Genomic DNA, 21863 nt, shown 5'->3' on the forward strand with positions numbered 1-21863 from the left:
AGTGGATCTGTCAGCGGATGGAACCATGGAAGCGGAAGTGGATCATAGGGTGGGGGAGGGGGCGAAAATTTTGGGAGCCTTGAAAAATGTGTGGAAGTCGAGAACATTATCTCGGAAAGCAAAAATGGGTATGTTTGAGGGAATAGTGGTTCCAACAATGCTGTATGGTTGCGAGGCGTGGGCTATGGATAGAGATGTGCGCAGGAGGATGGATGTGCTGGAAATGAGATGTTTGAGGACAATGTGTGGTGTGAGGTGGTTTGATCGAGTAAGTAACGTAAGGGTAAGAGAGATGTGTGGAAATAAAAAGAGCGTGGTTGAGAGAGCAGAAGAGGGTGTTTTGAAATGGTTTGGGCACATGGAGAGAATGAGTGAGGAGAGATTGACCAAGAGGATATATGTGTCGGAGGTGGAGGGAACGAGGAGAAGAGGGAGACCAAATTGGAGGTGGAAAGATGGAGTGAAAAAGATTTTGTGTGATCGGGGCCTGAACATGCAGGAGGGTGAAAGGAGGGCAAGAAATAGAGTGAATTGGAGTCATGTGGTATACCGGGGTTGACGTGCTGTCAGTGGATTGAAGCAAGGCATGTGAAGCGTCTGGGGTAAACCATGGAAAGCTGTGTAGGTATGTATATTTGCGTGTGTGGACGTGTGTATGTACATGTGTATGGGGGGGGGGGGCATTTCTTTCGTCTGTTTCCTTGCGCTACCTCGCAAACGCGGGAGACAGCGACAAAGTATAAAAAAAAAAAAAAAAAAAAAAAAAAAAAAAATATATATAATTTGAGCACTCACTCTTACCCTGAGTGCTCAAATTACAGAGGTATAAGTTTGTTGAGTATTCCTGGTAAATCATATGGGAGGGTATTGATTGAGAGGGTGAAGGCATGTACAGAGCATCAGATTGGGGAAGAGCAGTGTGGTTTCAGAAGTGGCAGAGGATGTGTGGATCAGGTGTTTGCTTTGAAGAATGTATGTGAGAAATACTTAGAAAAGCAAATGGATTTGTATGTAGCATTTATGGATCTGGAGAAGGCATATGATAGAGTTGATAGAGATGCTCTATGGAAGGTATTAAGAATATATGGTGTGGGAGGCAAGTTGTTAGAAGCAGTGAAAAGTTTTTATCGAGGATGTAAGGCATGTGTACGTGTAGGAAGAGAGGAAAGTGATTGGTTCTCAGTGAATGTACGTTTGCGGCAGGGGTGTGTGATGTCTCCATGGTTGTTTAATTTGTTTATGGATGGGGTTGTTAGGGAGGTGAATGCAAGAGTTTTGGAAAGAGGGGCAAGTATGAAGTCTGTTTTGGATGAGAGAGCTTGGGAAGTGAGTCAGTTGTTGTTCGCTGATGATACAGCGTTGGTGGCTGATTCATGTGAGAAACTGCAGAAGCTGGTGACTGAGTTTGGTAAAGTGTGTGAAAGAAGAAAGTTAAGAGTAAATGTGAAAAAGAGCAAGGTTATTAGGTACAGTAGGGTTGAGGGTCAAGTCAATTGGGAGGTAAGTTTGAATGGAGAAAAACTGGAGGAAGTAAAGTGTTTTAGATATCTGGGAGTGGATCTGTCAGCGGATGGAACCATGGAAGCGGAAGTGAATCATAGGGTGGGGGAGGGGGCGAAAATTCTGGAAGGCTTGAAGAATGTGTGGAAGTCGAGAACATTACCTCGGAAATCAAAAATGGGTATGTTTGAAGGAATAGTGGTTCCAACAATGTTGTATAGTTGCGAGGCGTGGGCTATGGATAGAGCTGTGCGCAGGAGCGTGGATGTGCTGGAAATGAGATGTTTGAGGACAATGTGTGGTGTGAGGTGGTTTGATCGAGTAAGTAATGTAAGGGTAAGAGAGATGTGTGGAAATAAAAAGAGCGTGGTTGAGAGAGCAGAAGAGGGTGTTTTGAAATGGTTTGGGCTCATGGAGAGAATGAATGAGGAAAGATTGACCAAGAGGATATATGTGTCGAAGGTGAAGGGAACGAGGAGAAGTGGGAGACCAAATTGGAGGTGGAAAGATGGAGTGAAAAAGATTTTGTGTGATCGGGGCCTGAACATGCAGGAGGGTGAAAGGAGGGCAAGGAATAGAGTGAATTGGATCGATGTGGTATACCGGGGTTGACGTGTTGTCAGTGGATTGAATCAGGGCATGTGAAGCGTCTGGGGTAAACCATGGAAAGTTGTGTGGGGCTTGGATGTGGAAAGGGAGCTGTGTTTTCGGGCATTATTGCATGACAGCTAGAGACTGAGTGTGAACGAATGGGGCCTTTGTCGTCTTTTCTTAGTGCTACCTCGCACACATGAGGGGGGAGGGGGATGGTATTCCATGTGTGGCGAGGTGGCGATGGGAATGAATAAAGGCAGACAGTGTGAATTGTGTGCATGGGTATATATGTATGTGTCTGTGTGTGTGTATATATATGTGTCCATTGAGATGTATAGGTATGTATATTTGCGTGTGTGGACGTGTATGTATATTCATTGTGTATGGGGGTGGTTTGGGCCATTTCTTTCGTCTGTTTCCTTGCGCTACCTCGCAAACGCGGGAGACAGCGACAAAGCAAAATAAATATATATATATATATTTATATATATATATATATATATATATATATATATATATATATATATATATATATATATATATATATATATATATATATATATATATATATATATATATATATATATATATATGTGTGTGTGTGTGTGTGTGTGTGTGTGTGTGTGTGTGTGTGTGTTTGGGTATGTACTGTATATATGAGAGGTATTTTGCATGTATATGGTTTTGCACACTCTTTCCATGATATACAGATAGAGCTTGTACACACACACACACACACAGACACACACACACACACACACACACACACACACACACACACACACACACACACACACACACACACACACATTAAGTTGAAGCAATAGCTCTTGGAAAGCAATATGTTTCTCAACAGCTGTTACTCCATTTCTCAGCAAGTTTTCTGTTGAATCACACAACTTTCATGAGTATACTAACTCCTCCAAATTTACTAGATGACGCCCATATGGCATGACAGGCAAGGAAGATTAGTGGGAGTATTAGTATATTTTTATGTTGAATTCGCCAGTCATGGACAGAAGCCTACATGAAGGCCGGACCTTAATTGAAATATGAAGAGAATATTGAAAGGAAAAAAGAAACTACAAAGGAAAGTATTTACAACTCTTTGGAGGAAGTGAAAAACCTGTTTTTTTTTATAAGTGCCAGGTTATAGTTACTGGGAAAGACATGAGAAGGTAGAGAGTTCCAAAGCTTCGGCGTGTAGGGAAAGAAGCAGTTGTCAAAACGGCCCACCCTTGAGCTGCCGATGGCCACACAGTAATCATGTGACACAGAAGCTTGCCGAGTATTGCGTGATCTACCTAGTGATGTGGGCACACAAGCAGGCAGTTCTTGGGGGCAAAAACCAAAGTAATACCTATAGAAGAAGGAAAATGAACCAACATCGCGGCGTAGGGCAAGAACCTCAAGTTTAGAAGTTAGTCTGGGACAGTTTATAAGTCGGACCGCTTTCGACTCAACTCTAGTCAAATAAGGATGTAGAGCTGGAACCATCCCAGATGTGAGAGCAGTACTTCACACAAGGACGAATCAATCCTTTGTGTAAACAGAGCAACTGTTAAGAAGAAAAAAAGTTTCAACTTCTAAACAAGAAACCCAGTTTCTTAGAGGCAGACTTAGTTATTCCTGTAATGTGGAGTTTCCAAGAATGAGTCGATGTTACAGTAATACCAGATATGTTCACTGAGGCAAGAGGTGGAATTGCGAGGTGGAATTACAGAACCGTCAAAGGATAAGCGAGAGTTGTGAGGAATTTCCAATGGAGAGATGGGTGGAAACTTGGTCTTGAAGGCATTAAACTTAACTAGGTATCGTCTACCTCACTGAGATATCCTGTCCAGTTCTGAGTTTACTGAGGAAGTTATGTCGAGACCAGATGCAGCTCGAGTGAGAGAAGAAGGAGCAGAACTGAAGGATGTAGATGAATGCAGTGTTGAATCGTCAGCGTACTAGAAGAAAAAGATACATTTCCTTCGTTACAAACTTGACCTGTTGAGCAAGACGTTGTGACCCCAGGATTTGATTGCGTGACCTTTGATTGACCTCACAAGGGTCAAGACAAAGGTCACACCGTCATCTCAAAAGCCGCACCCTCTCACAAATATCAACATATGACCTAGTAGAAAGCATGAGGGAACAGACGTCCTTCCTTGTTCCCTTCATCAGCTTAAAGTGATGGCGCTCAGTTTATTCTACAAATCATCAAAAGTTGTGTCCGAAGAAGAACAGATAACTGCCGAGACTTGCGAGGTTCTCTTGTTTACCTTGGGTGAATTAATGCAGTGGCTTACAAGTTTGCTGATCAGCCCATTCCAGCAAATATGTCATTTATATCGTAATCTCTTGTGTTATTTTCATGATAGAATTAGTGAAGATTTAATCTAGTAATTAATTTTGTATCGTATTTTCTATTTCTATCTCACTTCAGTAATATCAAGTATTATTTCAAAATGGAATTAGGAAAGTTCTAATTCGGTAACTGGGTCTGTATCATGTGCTATATTTCATCAACGTTATTCTGTTAACTATCATTTCACAATACTATATCATGTTAACGATATACTTATGAAAATTTATCCATTAACTGTATCATTTTATGAAAATTTATTTCATTAATATCATTTCATGAATTTTATTCAATAACTGTTATTTAAAAATACTTTATTCTATCAACTGTATTGCTTCATGATATTTTATTATCTTAGATGAATTAATTCAAGGCACAATTAATAAAGATCTAATCTGTTATGTGGGTTTGTATCAAGTGCTTTATCTTAAAGAATATTAAATACATTATTCTATGATAATAAAGATGTAATTTGGTAATCGAGTTAATGTTATGTGGTATCAATTTAGTGAAGAATAGACATAATCACATAATTTTTGTGGTTTTGAAAAGTTCGTTGGATTGAGATGACTCAATGACGACGTTGATGTGATGATGTGATTGTTGATTGAAATTACTCTGATGTGGTGTACATGATGATGAGGAAGACGTTGATGTGATGATATGATTGTTGATGTTTGACTCAGTAAGTTCCTGCACGTTATACTTACACAAGGAAAAATGTCTTGAACGAATCTAAATTGATTTTGCATATCTCTCAGAAATAGACAGTCATGTTGTAGATAACTTGTAGTGTATATTGTAACACTTTCATTCATGTAAATCTATAACTACCTTCAGAGGAGTTTACAACGGGCCTCACTTAATGTGTGTAAAGATCATGCAACTTCAGAATAAGACTAATTGTGACTAAGAGACACAAATCCTTGAAATCCCTGCTATAGTGATTGTGACAAAACTGTTTCCTTCACAACGACAGAAAATACCTGCGCATGTTAGGCCCATATGGATCGCTCGGATTTACCCAATGCTTTGGCATGTTTTAGAGAAATCTATATGTGTGTGTGTGTGTGTGTGTGTGTGTGTGTGTGTGTGTGTGTGTGTGTGTGTGTATATGTGTGTGTGTGTGTGTGCGTGTGTGTGTGTGTGTGTAACTTCCATGTCAGCATAAGAGTACAGGTGGTAACTAGCACAACTGGCTAGAACATAAAGAGTTTAATCCTTACGACTCGACACAATTGTCTTCTTCAATGGACTTAGCAATGAATACAGATCAAAGACGCACCCAGCTGGCCGGTGAGCGCCTCTCCCGCCTGTATCTCCTGATTCTCTAGATTATCAACGGACGAGAGATACAGGCAGGAAAAGCGCTCACCGGCCGGCTGGGTGCGTCTTTGATCTGTATTCCATATTCAGTCCACTGAGGAAGACAATTGTGTCGAAACGTCAGGATTAAACTCTATTTTCTAGCTTGTTGTGTCTTGACGCTACCTTGGTAACACGGGAAATGGCAAGTAAGTATGATATATATATATATATATATATATATGAAGAAGTATCAGGAGAGACTGTGTACAGAATGGAAAAAGGTGAGAACAATGGAAGTAAGGGGAGTGGGGGAGGAATGGGATGTATTTAGGGAATCAGTGATGGATTGCGCAAAAGATGCTTGTGGCATGAGAAGAGTGGGAAGTGGGCTGTTTAGAAAGGGTAGTGAGTGGTGGGATGAAGAAGTAAGAGTATTAGTGAAAGAGAAGAGAGAGGCATTTGGACGATTTTTGCAGGGAAAAAATGCAATTGAGTGGGAGAAGTATAAAAGAAAGAGACAGGAGGTCAAGAGAAAGGTGCAAGAGGTGAAAAAAAGGGCAAATGAGAGTTGGGGTGAGAGACTATCATTAAATTTTAGGGAGAATAAAAAGATGTTCTGGAAGGAGGTAAATAGGGTGCGTAAGACAAGGGAGCAAATGGGAACTTCAGTGAAGGGCGTAAATGGGGAGGTGATAACAAGTAGTGGTGATGTGAGAAGGAGATGGAATGAGTATTTTGAAGGTTTGTTGAATGTGTCTGATGACAGAGTGGCAGATATAGGGTGTTTGGGTCGAGGTGGTGTGCAAAGTGAGAGGGTTAGGGAAAATGATTTGGTAAACAGAGAAGAGGTAGTAAAAGCTTTGCGGAAGATGAAAGCCGGCAAGGCAGCAGGTTTGGATGGTATTGCTGTGGAATTTATTAAAAAAGGGGGTGACTGTATTGTTGACTGGTTGGTAAGGTTATTTAATGTATGTATGACTCATGGTGAGGTGCCTGAGGATTGGCGGAATGCGTGCATAGTGCCATTGTACAAAGGCAAAGGGGATAAGAGTGAGTGCTCAAATTACAGAGGTATAAGTTTGTTGAGTATTCCTGGTAAATTATATGGGAGGGTATTGATTGAGAGGGTGAAGGCATGTACAGAGCATCAGATTGGGGAAGAGCAGTGTGGTTTCAGAAGTGGTAGAGGATGTGTGGATCAGGTGTTTGCTTTGAAGAATGTATGTGAGAAATACTTAGAAAAGCAAATGGATTTGTATGTAGCATTTATGGATCTGGAGAAGGCATATGATAGAGTTGATAGAGATGCTCTGTGGAAGGTATTAAGAATATATGGTGTGGGAGGCAAGTTGTTAGAAGCAGTGAAAAGTTTTTATCGAGGATGTAAGGCATGTGTACGTGTAGGAAGAGAGGAAAGTGATTGGTTCTCAGTGAATGTAGGTTTGCGGCAGGGGTGTGTGATGTCTCCATGGTTGTTTAATTTGTTTATGGATGGGGTTGTTAGGGAGGTAAATGCAAGAGTCTTGGAAAGAGGGGCAAGTATGAAGTCTGTTGGGGATGAGAGAGCTTGGGAAGTGAGTCAGTTGTTGTTCGCTGATGATACAGCGCTGGTGGCGGATTCAGGTGAGAAACTGCAGAAGCTGGTGACGGAGTTTGGTAAAGTGTGTGGAAGAAGAAAGTTAAGAGTAAATGTGAATAAGAGCAAGGTTATTAGGTACAGTAGGGTTGAGGGTCAAGTCAATTGGGAGGTGAGTTTGAATGGTGAAAAACTGGAGGAAGTGAAGTGTTTTAGATATCTGGGAGTGGATCTGTCAGCGGATGGAACCATGGAAGCGGAAGTGGATCATAGGGTGGGGGAGGGGGCGAAAATTTTGGGAGCCTTGAAAAATGTGTGGAAGTCGAGAACATTATCCGGAAAGCAAAAATGGGTATGTTTGAAGGATTAGTAGTTCCAACAATGTTGTATGGTTGCGAGGCGTGGGCTATGGATAGAGTTGTGCGCAGGAGGATGGATGTGCTGGAAATGAGATGTTTGAGGATAATGTGTGGTGTGAGGTGGTTTGATCGAGTAAGTAACGTAAGGGTAAGAGAGATGTGTGGAAATAAAAAGAGCGTGGTTGAGAGAGCAGAAGAGGGTGTTTTAAAATGGTTTGGGCACATGGAGAGAATGAGTGAGGAAAGATTGACCAAGAGGATATATGTGTCGGAGGTGGAGGGAACGAGGAGAAGAGGGAGACCAAATTGGAGGTGGAAAGATGGAGTGAAAAAGATTTTGTGTGATCGGGGCCTGAACATGCAGGAGGGTGAAAGGAGGGCAAGGAATAGAGTGAATTGGAGCGATGTGGTATACAGGGGTTGACGTGCTGTCAGTGGATTGAATCAAGGCATGTGAAGCGTCCGGGGTAAACCATGGAAAGCTGTGTAGGTATGTATATTTGTGTGTGTGGACGTGTGTATGTACATGTGTATGGGGGGGGTTGGGCCATTTCTTTCGTCTGTTTCCTTGCGCTACCTCGCAAACGCGGGAGACAGCGACAAAGTATAAAAAAAAAAAAAAAAAAAAAAAAAAAAATATATATATATATATATATATATATATATATATATATATATATATATATATATATATATATATATATATATATATATATATATATATATATATATATATATATATATAACTTTCATGTGCATCCCACCGAAACCACAGATCCCTATATACAAGTAGGCCCGACAGACATTTCCATGGTTTACCCTAAGCACTTCATATGCCCTGGTTCAGTCCACTGACAAAACACAGACCCCTGTATACCACATCGTTCTAATTTACTCTATCTTGTGCACGCCTTTAACCCTCCTGGTGTTTAGGCATCGAGGACTAAAAATCTTTTTTATTCTATCCTTCCATCTCAAATTTAGTGTCCCCCTTCTCCTTAGCCCCTCCACTTCTAATACATGTATCTGTGTCAGCCTCTCCTCACTTGTCTCCATGTATCCAGACTGTTTCTGCACACCCTCATCAGCTCTTTCAAACACACTGTTTTTATTACCACACCTCTCTCTTGCCTTATCATCACTTACTTGATCAAACCACCTTACACCAAATATTGTCCTGGAAAATTTATTTCCAGCACATTCATCCTGCTTCACACATCCCCAACTATAAATCATACCTCCCAGCCGTACGACACTGTTGGGACTTATATGTCGTCAACATACCAATTTTCAGCCTCCCAGATAACTACCTATCTTCCCACACATTTTTCCATGCTCCTAGAACATCGGCCCCCTCTACCACATTACGACTCATTTCTTCTGTGCTTCCAAGTGTTGCCTTATCCACTCCTAGGCATCTAAAACACTTGACTCCTTCAAATTTTCTCTATTGAAACTCACATCCCAGCTATCCTGTCCTTCTACTGTGTTAAGCCTAATAACCTTGCTTTTACTCACATTCACTTCCAATTTTCTCCTTTCATACAGTCCTCCAAACTCAGTCACCAGCTTCTGCAGTTTCTTACTCGAATCTGCTTCCAGTGCTGTGTTATCAGCAAACAACACCTTATTCACTCCCCAGGTTCCCTTATCCCATTCAGACTGCATACTCGCCCCTCTATCCATGACTTGCATTTACCTCCTTTAGCACCACTCACATAAGCAAATCAGACAACCATGTTGACATCCTACGCCCTTGTTGCAGACTAGCCTTCATCATACGCATGCCCTACAGTCCTGACCAATCCTTCTCACTGCTTGTAGCAGCTATCCTCCCACACCATATATTCTTAAGACCTTCCACAAGGCATCTCTATCAGTCCTATTATATGCATGCTCTAGATCCATAAATACCATAATGAAATCTACACATCCTATGCCTATTCTGAGACTACATTGCTCCTCCGTAATCCTCTCAATCACATAACTTACCACGTACACTCAGCAAAATTATACCTCTGCCTCTGTAGTGTGAACACTTATCTTTCTCCCCTTTGTCTTTATACCGCGATACCATCCATGCATGCCGCCAGTCCTCATGCACTTCACCATGATCCATATATACGTATGTTGAAAATCCTAACTAACCAGTAAACAACACAGTCATCCCTTTCTTAAGAGATTCAACTGTAGTACCATCCGCTCCAGCTGCCTTTCCACTTTCCATATCATACAAGCCTTTCAACACCTTTTCTTTCGTCACCGAACCATTCTCCATGACTCGAACTTCGTATCACATCCTGACTTAAACACCTTACATCTGCCGCCCTGTCATCAGACATATTCAACTTTCCTTCAAAGTACTCACATCAAAATACTTCATTTCTTTACTACATGTTGCCACTTCCCCATTAGCCCCTTTCACCGATGTGCACATTTGTTCTCTCGTTTTTCCCACACGATTAACCTCCTTCAATAACATCGTATTCTCCCTGAAGTTTACTGATACTCGCTCACCCCAGCTCTCATTTGCTGTCTTTTTTAACCACTGCACCTTCCTAATGACCTGGCGCTTTCTCACAAGTATCTTCCAATAATTTTTACTCCATCCCTGTAAGTACAGCTCATATAACTCTCTTTTCTCTTTCATTTTTTCATCCCACCATTCGCTACCCTTTCTAACACACCCACCTCCCATCTTACTTATGCCACACACATCTCTTGCATAAGCCAGCACTCTTTCCCTAGATATCTCTCGTTCCTCATCTACTCCACTAGCTTCTTTTGTTATCATTTTTGCCATTATACACACAGACTCTCCTGGTATTTCTTCTCATAAGTTCTCTTTTCCGAGCTTATTCACTGCCTTTACTCTCTTCTAACCCATAACATTTTCCCTTTCCCGAAAACCTCTACAAATCTTCATCTTCGCCTCCAAAAGATAATGATCAAACATCCCATCAGCTGCCCATCTTAGCACATTCACATCCAAACGTCTTTCTTGATCACTCCTATCAGTATGTAATTCTAATTATGTCCCCTGGTCATGTTTTCTACTCGCATATTCACCAACTCATTCTCGGCACACAACTCCACATGCTGTACACCATTTCCATTCACATTACTGAATATCTCACCGGCCCCCCGCCCCACTTATACCTTAACTGTCACATTACTCACCGTATTAAATCACGCATTACTAACACCCGGTCTCTCGCATCAAAACTGGTGACACCCTCACTCAGCTGCTCCCAAAACACTTCCTCATATGATCTTTCTCTTCTTGCCTAGGTACATAAGCACTAATTATCACTCACCTCTCACAATTCACTTTTAGTTTTACACACATCAATATAAAAAGACAACAACACAGAAACGAGGATTATGCAACAGCTTCGTTGTACGAGGAAAGGAAGAGGAAGAAAGTATCACCGGTCACCTCTTGTGTGGCTGCTCGCCACACACAAACTGGGGAAAGTAACGGGCAGCAGACGCGTGCAGCGGGTGCACTTTACAGGGGCTGGAACACACGCAGACAGCGCACCAGACCAGAGGGACGACACATCGTAGTGGACGGAAAGGGATGGTTCAAAAGACGTGATAACAGGAGGGAGGGGTTAATAAGGCGGAGGCTTTTGTTTTCAGTCTAGCAAAGAGGATCGTGGAAGAAAAGATGGGGAAAATGAAGCCCCTGTAGTGACGGGATGGCCGCCTGTAAGAAGAAAAATTCCGACACAAAGATCTAGGAAAGCGAATCTTGCAATTTTCGTTGTGTGGGTATCCAGGATGGAGTGGAGGATATGGTTATCCTAATATCATGATGTTATTGCGGGCGTGAACTTCGGTGTTTTAAAAGTGAATCGTAAGAAATAAGTGAGATTTAGAGATGGTGGTGGAAACTGCGACTTGGCTCTGCTGAATTTAGCCAGGGTACAGCTTCCCCTCATTCTGTGATGTTGCCAGGGTACTGCTTCCCCTCATTCTGTGATGTTGCCAGGGTACTGCTTCCCCTCATTCTGTGTTGTTGCACAGAACCGGAACACAAAATGAATATCAGAGTGAAGAGAAGACGGAGAGTGATTTGAAGAGTGTTGTCTTAAGAGTGAATCATGTTTAAAGTGTTGAAGGAAAGTTATCTATGGAAAGAAGAAAGAGACTAGGTTATAGAACAGAACTCTGAGCACACCACTGCTGTTAGGGTAAAATAAATATTTTGTTCCAGCCTTGACAACCGCAATGGAACGACCGGAAAGAAAACTGCACATTAGAAAAAAGAAAAACGAAAAAAGACAAAGGAAGGAATATTAGTAAGAAAGACTTTTGCCACACTGTCAGTAATCAGAGATGCTGAAGTCCACGACGAAAGATTCACCAAAATCCTTGAGGAGAGGAGGAGAGATCACCTGTAGACCTTGCATTTTAAAGCCGTATTGTAGATCTGAAACTAGAGTATGAGATTGTAAATGTTTAAGAAAGTTAATGTTAAGGAAACTCTAGAAAACTTCGGAGAATTGGAAATGACGTGGCGATAGTTACAAGTGCTTCAACCGTTTTTTTTCTTGCCGATGACCTAATAAGGCCCAGATATATTACCAAGAAGGTAATATGTAGGCTTGTCAACAGAGACGGAATTGGCAAGTAAGGATCATAGCTAGCTCAGAAGCACACTGCTATATGGCACGAGGAAATATGTCGTCCCATCTGAACCATATGTTTGTGTCGGGTGTTGAAACTTTATGAATTGTATACAACAGATGAGGCAGATTTCTTCTGGGAAACTTGTAGAGTAGAATATATTGTAAAATCTCACTATACCATCAGAACTCCAGCCGAAGTGCGATCTTCCGAACATGGAAGAAAGTTGTTTAACATTACGGACTAGTGTGATACCCTCTCTCTCTCTCTCTCTCTCTCTCTCTCTCTCTCTCTCTCTCTCTCTCTCTCTCTCTCTCTCTCTCTCTCTCTACATATGTATATATATATATATATATATATATATATATATATATATATATATATATATATATATATATATATATATTAGAAAAGATCACAATTGATCTCGTGCTCAAGTAAATTCCTTGTAATCCACGGGGAAATGAATATTAGTGAAGGTTTATCAAACTGGATAGCTTTATTGTTGATAAACATTGTAAACAGTTCCCCTTCTTGTCCATAATAGATCTTCTGATACGCAAGTTGCCAGACTTGAACGCACCCAACTTCCATTCTGGTAGCCACTTGTTTACCAAATGGCGTCCTAGCTACGTCACTTTCTCGTATTTCAACTGACATTTTTTTTTTATCTCCCCTGATGATGTGATCATCACACGAAAGCGCACTTGGGAACTAATCGTGCTTCATTTCCCCGTGGATTACAATGAATATATAAATGTATATATATATATATATATATATATATATATATATATATATATATATATATATATATATATATATATATATATATATATATATATATATATGGAAATCCTCCCCTCACTTTTTCTATTTTCCAAAAGAAGAAACAGAGAAGGGGCCAGATAAGTATATTCCCTCAAAGGCCCAGTCCTCTGTTCTTAACGATACCTCGCTGACGCAGGAAATGGCGAATGGTATGAAAAAAAAAGAAAATGTATATATATATATATATATATATATATATATATATATATATATATATATATATATATATATATATATATATATGAAGGTTCTGGAAGCACTGAAGAATGTGTGGAAGGAGAGAAAGTTATCTCCGAGAGCGAAAATGTGTATGTTTGAAGGAGTGGTTCCAACAATGTTATATGGATGGGAGGCATGAGTTATAGACAGGGTTGTGCGGAGGAGGGTGGATGTGTTGAAAATGAAATGATTGAGGACAATATGTGGTGCGAGCTGGTTTGATCGAATAAGTAATGAAAGGGTATGAGAGATGTGTGGTAATAAAAAGAGTGCGATTGAGAGAGCAGAAGAGGGTGTGTTGAAATGGTTTTGTCACATGGAGAGACTGAGTGGGGAAAGATTGACAAAGAGGACATATGTGTTAGAGGTGGAGGGAACGATGAGAAGTGGGAGACCATATAGGATGTAGAAGGATGGAGTGAAAAAGATAGTTGATAGAGATGCTCTGTGGAAGGCATTAAGAGTATATGGTGTGGGATGTAAGTTGTTAGAAGCAGTGAAAAGCTTTTATCGAGGATGTAAGGCATGTGTACGAGTAGGAAGAGAGGAAAGGGATTGGTTCCCAGTGAATGTCAGTTTGCGGAAGGGGTGCGTGATGTCTCCATGGCGGTTTAATTTGTTTATGGATGGGTTTGTTAGGGAGGTGAATGCAAGAGTTTTGGAGAGAGGGGCAAATATGCAGTCTCTTGGGGATGAGAGAGCTTGGGAAGTTAGTCAGTTGTTGTTCGCCGATGATCCAGCGCTGGTGGCTGATTCGGGTAAGAAACTGCAGAAGCTGGTGACTGAGTTTGGTAAAGTGTGGGAAAGAAGAAAGCTTAGAGTAAATGTGAATAAGAGCAAGCTTATTAGGTTCAGCGGGACTGAGGGACAAGTAAATTGGGAGGTAACTTTGAATGGAGAAAAACTGGAGGAGTAAAGTGTTTTAGATATGTGGGAGTAGATTTGGTAGCGTATGGTACCATGGAAGTGGAAGTGAGTCACAGGGTTGGGGAGGGGGCGTCATTTGGTCTCACCTTTTTCCATTCTGCACTCAGTCTCTCCTGGTACTTGCTCACACAAGTCTCCTGTCCAAGCTCACTTGCTCTCACCACTCTCTTCACCCCAACACTCTCTCTTCTTTTCTGAAAACCTCTACATATCTTCACCTTCGCCTCCGCAAGATAATGATCAGACATTCCTCCAGTTGCACCTCTCAGCACATTAACATCCAAAAGTCTCTCTTTCGTGCGCCTATCAATTAACACGTAATCCAATAACGCTCTCTGGCCATCTCTACTACTTACATACGTATTCTTATGTATATCTCTTTTTTAACCAGCGATTCTCAATCACCAGTCCTTTTTCAGCAAACAAATCTACAAGCTCTTCATCATTTCTATATACAACACTGAACACTCCATGTACACCAATTATAACCTTAACTGCAACATTATTCACCTTTGCATTCAAATCACCCATCAAAACTGCTAACACACTCACTCAGATGCTCCCAGAACACTTGCCTCTCATAATCTTTCTACTCATGACCAAGTGCATAGGCACCAATAATCTTCCACCTCTATCCATCCACTTTCAGTTTTACCTATATCAGTCTAGAGTTTACCTTCTTACACTAAATCACATACTCCCACAATTCCTGATTCAGAAGTAGTGCTTCTCCTTCTTTTGCTCTTGTCCTCTGACCAACCCGTGACTTCACTCCCAAGACATTCCCAAACCACTCTTCCCCTTTACCCTTGAGCTTCGTTTCACGCAGAGCCAAAACATAAAGGGTCCTTTCCGCAAACATACTACCTATCTCTCCTATTTTCTCATCTTGGTTGCATCCACACACATTTAGACATCCCACACACATTTAGACATCCCAGTCTGAGCCTTCGAGGAGGATGAGCACTCCCCGTATGATTCCTTCTTCTGTTTCCCGTTTAAGCTAAAATACAAGGATGGGAGAGTTTAAAACCCCCTGCTCCCGTCCCCTTTAGTCGCCTTCTACGACACGAGGAGAATGCGTGGGAAGTATTCTTTCTCCCCTATCCGCAGGGATAGGGAAGAATATATATATATATATATATATATATATATATATATATATATATATATCTATATATATATATATATATATATATATATATATATATATATATATATATATATATATATATATTTATATGAATATATCTACATAAATAAATGAAGGTAGAAGTGTGAACGATATCCTCATATGATAAGCTGTAGGGAATGAACAAGTTCGTCACTATAGCAGGAGGAAATTAACTGCAGTAGTTACATTTGCCGTTTATTGGAGTGGTCCTGAAGTGTACTTACACCCCAGCTGCCAGATGGGTCTCCTTCACATCAGCCTCTGGGCTGCGAACAAAGGATATATTTAAAACGTTTCGCCCTGGTACAATAATAACTATCTGGTTTAGGTTATTTTCATCACTCTGACGCGCATAGTGGGAGTACCAAGGACCTTCATGATGGTGATACAGAACGCTGTATCTGTGGCGAATAAATTTTAAAGCAAAAATTCGAGTACGTTCTCTGTTGGAGCATGACTGCCTTCTCTGCCTCTCATCTCCGACCTCCGAGGAACCACACCTCTCCTGCTTCCCTAAACTTCTGCTGCCTAATGATCCCCTAATACATGTCCCACCAATTTTGATTTTTCTCCCGAGACTGAGGAGGGTAGATGAGGAGGAGGGCTCTCGTGTGGGTAGGGGGCCAGGGTGGGAGGAAAAAAAGTTCTCGTCGAGTTCTGATGAGGTTTGGAGGCCCGAGCGGCTGGCTGGGGGTTCCATGCTGTACTGAGGCCGCGGGATATATACCAGTGAGTCAGGCTTGTGAAGAACGATGATAATGAATATTAGAATACACTGATCCTCTTTTATTATCATTACCGGTAGTAAAAGTAATGTAAGAATTATTGTATGTAGATGGAATATAGATTCCAACATCAGTAAAGTGAATATGAAATTGTTTGGGGTTTGACCGTTCTAGAACCTCGGTGCTCATATATATGAGACGAAGGGCATTCGATCCCTTGTAATCGAATAGTCATTTCCCTATTAAGGGCGATCATAACCCAGCTGTTAAAAGTTCCTGACTACCACGCAAAGGGTACTATGTGTTCTATAAAAGTGTGCGATCATATGCACTATATTCGTATATATATATATATATATATATATATATATATATATATATATATATATATATATATATATATATATATATATATATATATATATACTTATATATATATAGGGGAGAAAAAATGCTTCCCACGTATTCCATGCGTTTTGTAGAAGGCGACTAAAAGGAGAGGGAGCGGGGGCTGGAAATCCTCTTCTCCCGTTTTTGATATTCCCAAAGAAGGAACAGAGAAGGTGGCCAAATGAGGATGTTTCCTCTAAGGCTCAGTCCTCTGTTCTTGACGGTACCTCGCTAATGCGGAAAGAGGCGAATATATATATATATATATATATATATATATATATATATATATATATATATATATATATATATATATATATATATATATTTCTATGAGTCCACGGGGAACTGAAACACGATAAGTTCCCAACTGCACTTCCGTGTAATAATCACATCATATATATATATATATATATATATATATATATATATATATATATATATATATATATATATATATATATATATATATATATATGGTTGTTTAATTTGTTTATGGATGGGGTTGTTAGGGAGGTGAATGCAAGAGTTTTGGAAAGAGGGGCAAGTATGAAGTCTGTTGGGGATGAGAGAGCTTGGGAAGTGAGTCAGTTGTTGTTCGCTGATGATACAGCGCTGGTGGCTGATTCATGTGAGAAACTGCAGAAGCTGGTGACTGAGTTTGGTAAAGTGTGTGAAAGAAGAAAGTTAAGAGTAAATGTGAATAAGAGCAAGGTTATTAGGTACAGTAGGGTTGAGGGTCAAGTCAATTGGGAGGTGAGTTTGAATGGAGAAAAACTGGAGGAAGTGAAGTGTTTTAGATATCTGGGAGTGGATCTGGCAGCGGATGGAACTATGGAAGCGGAAGTGGATCATAGGGTGGGGGAGGGGGCGAAAATTCTGGGAGCCTTGAAGAATGTGTGGAAGTCGAGAACATTATCTCGGAAAGCAAAAATGGGTATGTTTGAAGGAATAGTGGTTCCAACAATGTTGTATGGTTGCGAGGCGTGGGCTATGGATAGAGTTGTGCGCAGGAGGATGGATGTGCTGGAAATGAGATGTTTGAGGACAATGTGTGGTGTGAGGTAGTTTGATCGAGTAAGTAACGTAAGGGTAAGAGAGATGTGTGGAAATAAAAAGAGCGTGGTTGAGAGAGCAGAAGAGGGTGTTTTGAAATGGTTTGGGCACATGGAGAGAATGAGTGAGGAAAGATTGACCAAGAGGATATATGTGTCGGAGGTGGAGGGAACGAGGAGAAGAGGGAGACCAAATTGGAGGTGGAAAGATGGAGTGAAAAAGATTTTGTGTGATCGGGGCCTGAACATGCAGGAGGGTGAAAGGAGGGCAAGGAATAGAGTGAATTGGAGCGATGTGGTATACCGGGGTTGACGTGCTGTCAGTGGATTGAATCAAGGCATGTGAAGCGTCTGGGGTAAACCATGGAAAGCTGTGTAGGTATGTATATTTGCGTGTGTGGACGTATGTATATACATGTGTATGGGGGTGGGTTGGGCCATTTCTTTCGTCTGTTTCCTTGCGCTACCTCGCAAACGCGGGAGACAGCGACAAAGCAAAAAAAAAAAAAAAAAAGATATATATATATATATATATATATATATATATATATATATATATATATATATATATATATGTATATATATATATATATATATATATATATATATATATATATATATATATATACATATATATATATATATATATATATATATATATATATATATATATATGTATATATATATATATATATATTTTCCTTTTTTTTTTGCTTCTCCAGATCCATAAATGCTACATACAAATCCATATGCTTTTCTAAGTATTTCTCACATATATTCTTCAAAGCAAACACCTGATCCACACATCCTCTACCACTTCTGAAACCACACTGCTCTTCCCCAATATATATATATATATATATGTGTGTGTGTGTGTGTGTGTGTGTGTGTGTGTGTGTGTGTGTTGTTTATATTGGTTAGGTAGGGTCGAAAACGAGGTTTTAAGGTGCACTATTTTATTTTCTTTCATTTATATGGCTACGAGATATTTTCATAACATATCCCAAAATGCATTGAATATATAAGACACCACCAGCGAATTGGTGGGCATAACAGTGGGCCAATACAATGAAAAGGTCACCAGCACATATAGGATCAGTAGGAAAGGTCACCAGCGCGTACAGGATATGTATACAAAAGGTCACCAACACTTATAGAATCAGTTTGAAAAAAAAAGAAAAACCAGGAGATAAAAGTTATCATTGCTATTCTCCTTCTAAGGTCGGTATGAAAGAAAAATCATCGACGATAAACGTTATCATCGTTATCTTATTTCTATGAAGATTGAGACGCTCTCGCAGCCTCTGCCGCCGCGAATATCAGCTGAAGCGAAATATTTAGCTTTTGGAATGATTTGTGCCGCTGCTCCGGGTACGTACTTATTGTGACCCTCATCATGTGAGCGGCAGCGCAAAAAGGTTTACTGGGTCAGATCCCACTGAGTAGAGAGTCATTACATGAAATGTTACAAAGTTGATTCACCACAAGTGATCGCCACGAGAATCTGTCCAATCGCGATTAGGCAGCAGCACTACGAGTCTAACGAGGGAATTGTGCGTGTTCTCTCCCATTTTCTACACAGATCATGCGTGTTCTTTCCCGTTTTCTTTACAAAACTCGAGTGTGGTCTGTTTCATTGTCTTTCCACAAATTTTGTTTGCTTTTACTATTTCACATATCGTCCGTGGTCCATTTTCTTCACAGATCTTGCTTGTTCTCCATTTTCTTCGTGCGTGTTCCACCACACGAGTATGTATGCTCTTCCATCATTATGTTCACAAATGATATATGTCCTTCTCCGTCTCCCTTACAAATCGTACGTTTTTGTTCCGTTTCTTTACTTAAATCACGCGTGCTCCTGTCATTCGCTTCATATGTTGTACCATTTTGCTGGGCACAAACCCTGCATGTCCTGACCCATTGCCTATCTTAAATCGCGAGTGTTATTTTGTTCCATTTTTCCCCAACTCGTGCTTGTTTTTTCCCATTTTCTACATAATTCTCGCTATTTTTTCCAATTCTTTCACACAAATTGTGCGTGTTGTGTACCATCCTTTTTTTGAAACGAATCTTTCGTGTTTTTCCCACATTCTTTACATAATCCGTGCATGGTTGACTTCATGATACTTACAGGAGTAGTGCATCTAGCCTCATCTGCCTCACACATCATACGTGATGTGTTCCATTTCATCAAACATCTCGCATGTTCTGCCCTCTTTTCCTCAGGCGTCGTGCGTGCTTTCTCCATTTTCTTCTCACAAATCGTGCGTGTTTTGTCCCGTTTTCTTCAGTTATCGCGGTAATTACCGTGATATACGTAGATGCTCGAATTTTTCCATGTCGATTTGCAGCCACTGAGAAATATTCTTTGGAGGGATAACTACTTAGAAGAAGAACATTAAAAAACACTACTATACCGAAAGGATAGTTAAAGACGCTGGCAACAACTGGAAGGTACAAGTTTTTTATGTTAACATTATTATCCAATAACCTGTGTGTTAATATTTGCTAGTGGCTTGCCTGTTTTAACACCTACCATGCCGTAACCTGTGTTAACGTTTTCCAGCGATGGTCCGTGTGTTAACATTAACAGACACTAACCATGAAACATCTGCCAGCGACTAATAAGCCCCATCGACTAGCTTATTAGTTAATCTCCAACAACTGCTGGTTGTTTACTTAACACAGTTGTGAGAGGCCCACTTGCAAACATCCATCAGCAACCAACCCGACCGACGCTGACGACAGACGAGCACTCCCAGCGACCAGTGCTAGTGGTGACCCAGCGACCAGCGACCAGTGCTGGTGGTGACCCAGCGACCAGCGACCAGTGCTGGTGGTGACCCAGCCTCCCAGCGACCAGTGCTGGTGGTGACCCAGCCTCCCAGCGACCAGTGCTGGTGGACCTGCGACGCGACCAGTGCTGGTGGTGACCCAGCCTCCCAGCGACCAGTGTTGGTGGTGACCAAGCCTCCCAGCGACCAGTGCTGGTGGTGACCCAGCCTCCCAGCGACCAGTGCTGGTGGTGACCAAGCCTCCCAGCGACCAGTGCTGGTGGTGACCCAGCCTCCCAGCGACCAGTGTTGGTGGTGACCAAGCCTCCCAGCGACCAGTGCTGGTGGTGACCCAGCCTCCCAGCGACCAGTGTTGGTGGTGACCAAGCCTCCCAGCGACCAGTGCTGGTGGTGACCCAGCCTCCCAGCGACCAGTGCTGGTGGTGACCAAGCCTCCCAGCGACCAGTGCTGGTGGTGAACCAGTCTCCCAGCGACCAGTGTTGGTGGTAGTCAGCCTCCCAGCGACCAGTACTGGTGGTGACCCAGCGACCAGCGACCAGTGCTGGTGGTGACCCAGCCTCCCAGCGACCAGTGCTGGTGGTGACCCAGCCTCCCAGCGACCAGTGTTGGTGGTGAACCAGTCTCCCAGCGACCAGTGTTGGTGGTAGTCAGCCTCCCAGCGACCAGTACTGGTGGTGACCCAGCGACCAGCGACCAGTGCTGGTGGTGACCCAGCCTCCCAGCGACCAGTGCTGGTGGTAACCCAGCGACCAGCGACCAGTGTTGGTGGTGACCCAGCCTCCCAGCGACCAGTGCTGGTGGTAACCCAGCGACCAGCGACCAGTGTTGGTGGTGACCCAGTCTCCCAGCGACCAGTGTTGGTGGTAGTCAGCCTCCCAGCGACCAGTGCTGGTGGTGACCCAGCCTCCCAGCGACCAGTGCTGGTGGTGACCCAGTCTCCCAGCGACCAGTGTTGGTGGTAGTCAGCCTCCCAGCGACCAGTGCTGGTGGTGACCCAGCCTCCCAGCGACCAGTACTGGTGGTGGTCAGCCTCCCAACGACCAGCGCTGCCAACGGTCAAGCTTCTCAACGAGGTTGTTTTTGCGCGCGGCCGCCTCGACCTAGTTACTACGTCCCACGCATACATTACCTACCCTTCACACTCGTGCTGGTCCCTCCCACCACTCACCCTCCCTCACTCTACACCCCTTGTGTGCCCTATCCTCACCACGTACGCAGGGGTATTATGACAGCAAGGCACCAGGACCTGTTGTATACACCATGATTTAGTACCAGACGTATTGGGGTGTTTACACATTGTGATTTGATACCAGACGTGATGTTTACACAATATGATTTACTACTAGACGTCATGTGTCTGTATAGCTCCTGTATAGCAGGAGAGGTTGCTGTGTGGTAGGTTCACAGTGCAGGAGGGGTTGCTG

The 21863-nt window shown here is 41.9% G+C and overlaps 1 protein-coding gene across 14 annotated transcripts in view; it reads right to left on the reverse strand.

Annotated features, from left to right (window-relative positions):
- Nucleotides 1–21863, reverse strand: part of LOC139751634 (band 7 protein AGAP004871-like) — a 948509-nt gene that overhangs the window by 906099 nt on the left and 20547 nt on the right. The window lies entirely within an intron of this gene.

Source organism: Panulirus ornatus, chromosome 11 (genome assembly GCF_036320965.1).
Source record: "Panulirus ornatus isolate Po-2019 chromosome 11, ASM3632096v1, whole genome shotgun sequence".
Lineage (NCBI taxonomy): Eukaryota > Metazoa > Arthropoda > Malacostraca > Decapoda > Palinuridae > Panulirus > Panulirus ornatus.